This window comes from Trachymyrmex septentrionalis, unplaced genomic scaffold, assembly GCF_001594115.1.
Source record: "Trachymyrmex septentrionalis isolate Tsep2-gDNA-1 unplaced genomic scaffold, Tsep1.0 scaffold19, whole genome shotgun sequence".
Lineage (NCBI taxonomy): Eukaryota > Metazoa > Arthropoda > Insecta > Hymenoptera > Formicidae > Trachymyrmex > Trachymyrmex septentrionalis.
The window spans coordinates 3940796-3948565 of NW_017305071.1; positions in this window are offsets into that span (position 1 = coordinate 3940796).

The window sequence follows — 7770 nt, forward strand, 5'->3', positions numbered from 1 at the left end:
ATGTCAGATCAATAAAATATTTATATTGATTAACATTAATAAAAACATATGATATTAATAATATGAAATTAATACAAGTATAATATAATAAATATAAATAAAAAGATATAATATTAAAAATAATATATTACCTGTGTATGTAGGTGTGTGGACAAAATTATATACTATGACGGTCACTCAAACGTTTACGTTCAGGTTTCGATCTAGCTGTTTGATCTGGCGGATTTAATATATATCCATAAACTACCTCTGAGTTAATCTAATTAATAAACATCATTTAATTCAACTAAAAACAATTAAGCTAATAATTTCATTAGAAACTATGATAATAAGAAAATTTATCGAAATTTTATAAGAGAAATAAAATATACATTTATATATTTGCCTTTGATATCTATATATATTTAATTTGTTTATATCACAAAATGTAGTTAATAGTTGCTTTCCATTTTCATATAAGTGATACTAATCGAGTATAAAATTATTTTATACTCAGATAATGGTATGTTTACAAAGATTTGGTGACAAAGTTATCACACAAACACACACAGGTAGCACACAACACATCAGGTATATAATTTCACTTTTAATATAAGTTAACAAGATTCAGTGAAGCACACGGTCTCAAATTTGTAAAAACTTAGTTGAATCTCACTTGGATGAAGAGGAACTTCGTTCAACTGAGTTATGACGACATATGGGAATTATCTGAATTTTAGTGTGAAATGAAAAGCAACTCATCATACAAGAATCTCAGCTGTATATATGAATGAGGAATTATTACTTAAAAAAAATACGTATACTAATTAATTTAAAATATCTCATAATATTATTATAAATTTTTGCTAATATCATTGAGTATCGACTGAGTATCTTTTAGGCATTTTTTAATTATTTTTGAACTGGTCACTCAAATTGTTATCTTCAACAATTAAATGCTATTTTATGATTTTTTAAATTCGATCTTGAGATCAAACTATGTATCAAATGTGTAATAGAACATTTGAAATGTATTTTGGAGTGTATTTATTTCATGAGTGTAATAGAACATTTGGAGTGTACATATTTTAATTTCTTGTCTTTTTTTAGAATAATTGTTTTGCTGTTAGAAACGATCTAATATACTATTGTATATATTGTATTGTTATATACTATATATATATATATATAGATAGATAGATAGCATGTCTCAGATTAGTCGTATTTTCTTCATACTCCTAGCTGGTTTTTGTTATACCTATATATACCAACAATCTTTTTTTATCTAATATATTTTACTCACTATAAATTTTCGTAATTTCCATTCGTATCCTGATGATGACGATGTATGATCACTTGTTTGTGTAATCGTTGATCTACACTCAGAATACGTAGATTGGATTTTTCGTAATTCCAATTCGCTTCCTGATAATGACGATGTATGATCATTTGTTTGTGTAATTGTTGATCTGAATTCGGGATGTATGGATTGGATGCGAGATGGAGATTCTTTTAAATCTTGGATAGATAAATGGAGGAAGGAAGAGTCAGGTTTTGAATTTTCGTCAAATGAGATTATACGAGTTAAATATGAATACATGATAGAAGTGAATTCATAAAAGGTACGAATCTGAATTAAACAACAGTACAACGACCTAAAAGTAGAATATTAGATACAGATAAAATTAAATTTAGTTTGATATAGAATGATGTATAATAATATACACACATATATATATATATGTGTGTGTGTGTATATATTAATAAAGACATTTATATTTCAATTTATTTATAATTATGTTTTCTAATAGTGAGAGTGATAAAAACTGAACTAAAATCTATGTATAATTATTACAGTATTAATAATTGTCTTACTTTCTTAGTCTAAAAATGCAATATAATATTGATAGAATTGCTGCTGCCACTCCTAGGATCACTATTAATTCGAACTTTAGGCCTACTTGATTCTCTGAACCAATTTCAGGAATGTCAAACTTGTAATTTGTGTAATTCTCCGTATTTGTATTTTCTGTTAAATAAATGTATGTATTATTTTCATATTGTAGCATCTTGAAAAATAACTACAATTAATAATTGCTTATTTATTGCTAATACATTAATTCTGATAATAGTAGAAGTCCATTATTAGTAAAATTTATATGAGAAATAAATGTTTTTATTCAATCAAATTATAAGCTTCTTAAAAGTGAATCTATCATGTGTTGCTCATCAGTAAATTAAATTTGTTAAATTATTCAATAAAATTATGTAAAAAATAATGTAAAAAAATTGTATAATATACACTTATTTGATTGGTTTGTGATAGATAAATTAAAATAAATATATAGAAGAATTACTCTCTTTCTATCTTTGTTTATTTTGTATTATATAGTTTTTAGCTTTTATTAGCATTTTATAATGATTATGTAAGTTATAAATAACAAAATTATTATAAAATGTCAAACTCATATAATAGGTTAAAACAAAAATGAACTATAATATCAAAATTTTATAATAATTTTAGTACCATAGTTTTTGGAATTTTAATGTGATTTACGACGTAATCATGCAATCTTTTTATCCAAAAATATTCTCTTATTATGGTATAGTATATACAGGGTTGGGTAGTGCTAAGTTAAAAAGATAAAAGTTAAGTTAAAAAGTTAATTCATTTTAATTTAACTTAGTTACAATTTAGACTCTTAACTTTTTAACTTTATTTAGTTACATTTTATCCGTAACTATTAATTTTTTAAAGTTAAATCTCAGACATAATACGGTAATAGCGATAGCTTAAAATAAAGTGAAAATTGCAAAAGTCAATTTATTAGGTGTGGGCCAATCAAATTATAAATATTCTAGTGAATTTGCTTACTTTTGTCATTTTCATCTCATTTCAAATTACACCAACTCCCACATTTCAATCTGTCAGAAACTTTGTATTTTGTTTAACTGTGTATTTTCTGATAGGTTTGAAATCTATTTCCTTATTATCTATTATTATTCCTTATTATCAAAATATAATACATCAATACTATCTTGAGCTACTTGCGAGAAAAGATGTTCGACAAAAATTTCGTAATGGCTTTATTATTTAAATTTAATAAGTATGTGAACAAAATATTCAAACAGTATATATAACAGTCTATGTAAACAGTATGAACAAAACATGAATATAGAACACAAAATAGAATATAGAGTATTTTCTAAATGAAGTATATATTTGTCATTTTCATTATTTGTAAAACTGAAACCCTGGAATTATGAAATAAAAAAATATAACAAAAAACAAATTTAACTTTTAATTTTTCAATTACTTTTTTTATTAACTTAACTTTTAATTCAATTAATTTCATTATTAATTAACTTGTATCTTAACTAAAGTTGTTAAAGGTTGTTAACTTTAACTTAACTTAGTTAAGAAAAAAGTTAACTTAACCAACCCTATATATATATATATGCGTGCACGTGTATGTGTGTGTGTGTGTGTGTGTGTGTGTGTGTGGGGGGGGGCGCGTCATCATCATTATACAATATTATATATATCCATGTTATAATATACTTCTCTCGCGTATATCACTTTACAGTTTTATTTATCTATAAAAAACGTGTTCATTTATATATATAATATATTAAGAGATTAAGCAATAAATAAATTGAGCAATTACTTAAAATGTAACTCGTTATCTTACCTGAGTTTAAATTTTCAGATATAATATTCCGTATCTGTCGTTTAATGTTCATCGTGAAAGTATTGTGTTTAGCTCTCTTCTCCAAAAAATTTAGCTACACAAGATTACTCTTTTTTAAAATCCAATTTGTCATCAAAGTTTGTTTATCAGCGATTTATCAGCGACATAGTAATTAAAACGTCATCGAAACATCAATCGTCTAAAATTAACGACGTAGTAATTTTAAATCATAGATTGTAACAATGTTTGTCTATCAAGATGATATTGACTAATCTATTTGACGAATTCGTCACGTCCAAATAGATAGTTGAAAAGACATATAAGATTAGATCAAGGACCTAACTCTTAATCTAATATACTATTGTCATTGCGCAAGTACACGGTAAAAGTACTACATAAAAAGAATGTAATGATATAATGTTACAGTTGTTAAAAATTATTAACAGAATGAGGTTCTTAGATAGATAGATGTTCACAGAATAAGAAAGACATTTTAATGACGAAACCAAATGGAGAATGTAATTTTGTTCGGATTAATATTCGTTTAGTATTAATAATAATTAACAATAATAATTAAAAAGAACTCTCAAACTTTAAAAACTTTTAGAACTTTTTTTATTCGTTTGGCATATAAAAAAATTCTCAGTTAACGCATATATCATAAATAAAAGAATAACAGTTTTAAAAGTTAGTTAGTAATTTCTTGTAAATACTTGTTTTACTTTAAATATTGTAAATTTTCTATACAAATTTATATAATGTTGTAAAATGAAGCTATAATAATATTTCTTATAATTCCATAATGTTCTAAAATAATGTGGCTTATTTATCTTCAATGTTTGAAATATGCGATTAAGAAATAATAAACAAATCTCGATTGTTTGAAAAGTAACGTTTGTCTGTTTGATAAAGTTAAGCAACAAAAAATGTTGAATATTAAAACAAGATAAATTGGTAACGATATCTCATCGGAATTTTTCGCAAATATAAACTGACAACAAATAATTAAGAATATAAGGAACTAAGTCTTATTAATATTTATTATATAAATAATTATCGATTAATATGATATTAATCAGGAGACAATAATGCTATTTTTCAAGAATAATCGATTCTGTCATTCAGTTATTTCGCCAAACTGCTAATATATAACAATAAAAAAAATATCAAATGTTACAAGTTACGAGAAACATTACGTCACAGTATACACAGTATATAAAAATTATAACAAATTGAGATTCTCGCAGGAACAAGATACTTTCTAAAGAAAAGCTCAGTACGACAACTTAATGTTAATAAAGTTATTCGTCTTACCACAATGTGTGATATACGTTCGCATTCACGTTCTCAGCTTAAATGCGATACGTGCCTACGACAATAAACCGGCTCGGCACGTAGAAGACATGATACTAGACGCTTATTGGTCCGTTTCGTGTATATCCTATTGGTTGATACTGATCGACATAATACAAAGAACTGTCCCTCGAAACTCGTGTTTAAAAACTATTACTATTTGTCGTGTTCAGCAGAATGTTTATTTTGTAACTGTTGGAATTAATCTTTTTCGCGCTGATTGGATATACTTTTAAATATAAAGAACACTTCTATCTCAATGAAAAAAACTTATAGTTAAAAAAATTAACATTCTGCTGAATGCGATCAATGTCTAATTGTCTTTCTCGACATAAAAAATTATCCAAATATTATTATTTGCTTCCTCCTTCCTTGTTGAAATTCTTCCAAATACTGGCCTCCATTTTCATCGACATGTGAAAATTCTCGTTATTCTATAATCTAATTCAATGGATTCCTCAAATCAAATATACAACTTATATAGTCATCCACGTTGTCTGTCATTATCAAAATATAACAGATTTATGAATTTTCTGTTGAAGCTGACTAGACTTTCAATATTCCTCCAAAACATTACTTTTTTTTCTCTGAAAGAAGATAATATTGATATTAGGGAAAAAGTCTTTTTATAAGTTGGAGCATAATTGAAATATATTTTTTTAATTGTTTACAAATTTTTTATTAAACCAAATATATGCCGTTTTGATCGATGATCTTTTGCGATTTTTCAGGTAGAGCCATTATTCCATCGGAGTAGTATTTCTGTGATAATTTCTCAGTAAAAACTGAGATAAATGATTTTTGCAAGTCTCTTTTGAAGTCAAGTTTACTCCAGGTTGCAAAGATCGAAATAAATGATAATCGGACAGTGCAAGGTCAGGACTATATCTGTGGATGCATTAAAACTTTCCAGCCAAGCTTTCTCAATTTTTGTTGAGTCATCAAAGATGATGTGTATGGTCTAGTGCTGACAAGCGATGGAAGACAATGCATTAATCAATTCTGGCTGCTTTTCCTAAATGGATTTCTCCAATCGCATTAGTTGTTGACAATAGAGATCAGAATCAATCATTTTGCCTGGCGACAGCAGTTCATGATGACTCCTTTCCGATCTCACCAGACATACAGCATCAATCTGCAGGGCTTTGCGATTGTTTGTGATGTTTCATTTCATTTTAACCACGATCTTTTTCGAATATTATTATTATATGTATTATTCATATTTTATCGACCGTTATCAATCTTTTCAGAAAAGGCTCAATTTCATTTCATTTTAGCAGCGATTCGCAAATGGAAATTCGATCCAATAAATTTTTTACCGTCAAATCATGTGGCACCAAACATGGTGTTTCTTTGTGTATTCTTTGTGAGCCTTATGCAAGTGTTTCAGCATAAGCAATTTTGCTGGTCTTTCTGCATTTTGTACATACACACGATACACACTATCACGCATGCACGCAAGTGCCAATTAATGGCATTATTCATTTGCGCATGCGCATTGCACATCATGATTTAAATCATAATCTAGTATTTATCACGAAAAGATACTTGCCGATTGCTGAGAATTTTCAATCATTCCATCAGTGTCTCTTTCGAATGGAATAAATGAATCGATCAAGCAAAAGATAAGTGAAAGAATAAATTCGACCAGGGGAACTTTACGAGAAACTAAAAACAAGTAAGTTGTCCTCGATATAGGTTGCCTTAGTCTTGAATTTAACTCAGGCATTCAAATACATAGTCATACGACAAATTTTTTAAGTTTGTGAATTGATTATGGAATAGAGAGATCCGAAGACCTTTCTGTTCTGTACACATCAGTTGTCGTATGACAAAAATACACAAATGAAATAGCACCCCAAGGAACACACTAAATCAAGAAAGTTAAAAACTTTATTTTGACGTCATGAAAGTAAAAATAACTTTTTATTACAAAATTTGATTACCTAACGTAAAACTCATTTTACAATGTCCTCTTTTCCTGTTTACCTTTTGCTTTTTTTCCGTTATCTTTTGTAACCGTTTTGTTGACAATTATATTTCTTGCTACGTATTTCTTGTTTACAAATCAAACTAATTAAAACTCTTTATAATTCAAAGAATTAGAAAGGATACGGGCAGTAGGAGTCAAGCGCAGAAGACGTCGCGCAAATAATATATCTATGAAGTGAAACTTCTTTATTCACTAAAACGCGCTTACATGTTTCGACTTACTTTTGAACCCTCTTCAGAGATAACAAAAATTAACATACATAAACTGTGAATAAAAATTATCCTATCATGGTGAGCATCCCTACCTCGAGAATTTAAACGTCAAGAAGAGTGAAATAAAACGAAAAAAGAAAAAAGAAAGATGAAAGAAAAAAAGGAAATAATGAAAATATCGAAATAGAAAATATAAAAAATTAATTTATCAAAAATCTTAAGATTATAATTAATCATCTCGAAAATAAGGAACTTACCCTGATCACAAATCACAAACTGTATCGCAAAGATTACAATAAATTATTCAAAAACCGGTACTCGATATTTTAACCAGTCAGTATCAAACAGTAGTGAGTCACTTTCAGTTTTAACTAGTATTATTGAAGCTTACAAATAAAAAATTTCGCATTGAAACGTTAATCAATTTCATAAAAATGAAAGTTGGAAAGTAATCAAAAATCACACCAGAAAGACTCATTACCAATGACGACACTGACTCCTACTGCCCGTATCCTTTCCAGTTCTTTGAATTATAAAGAGT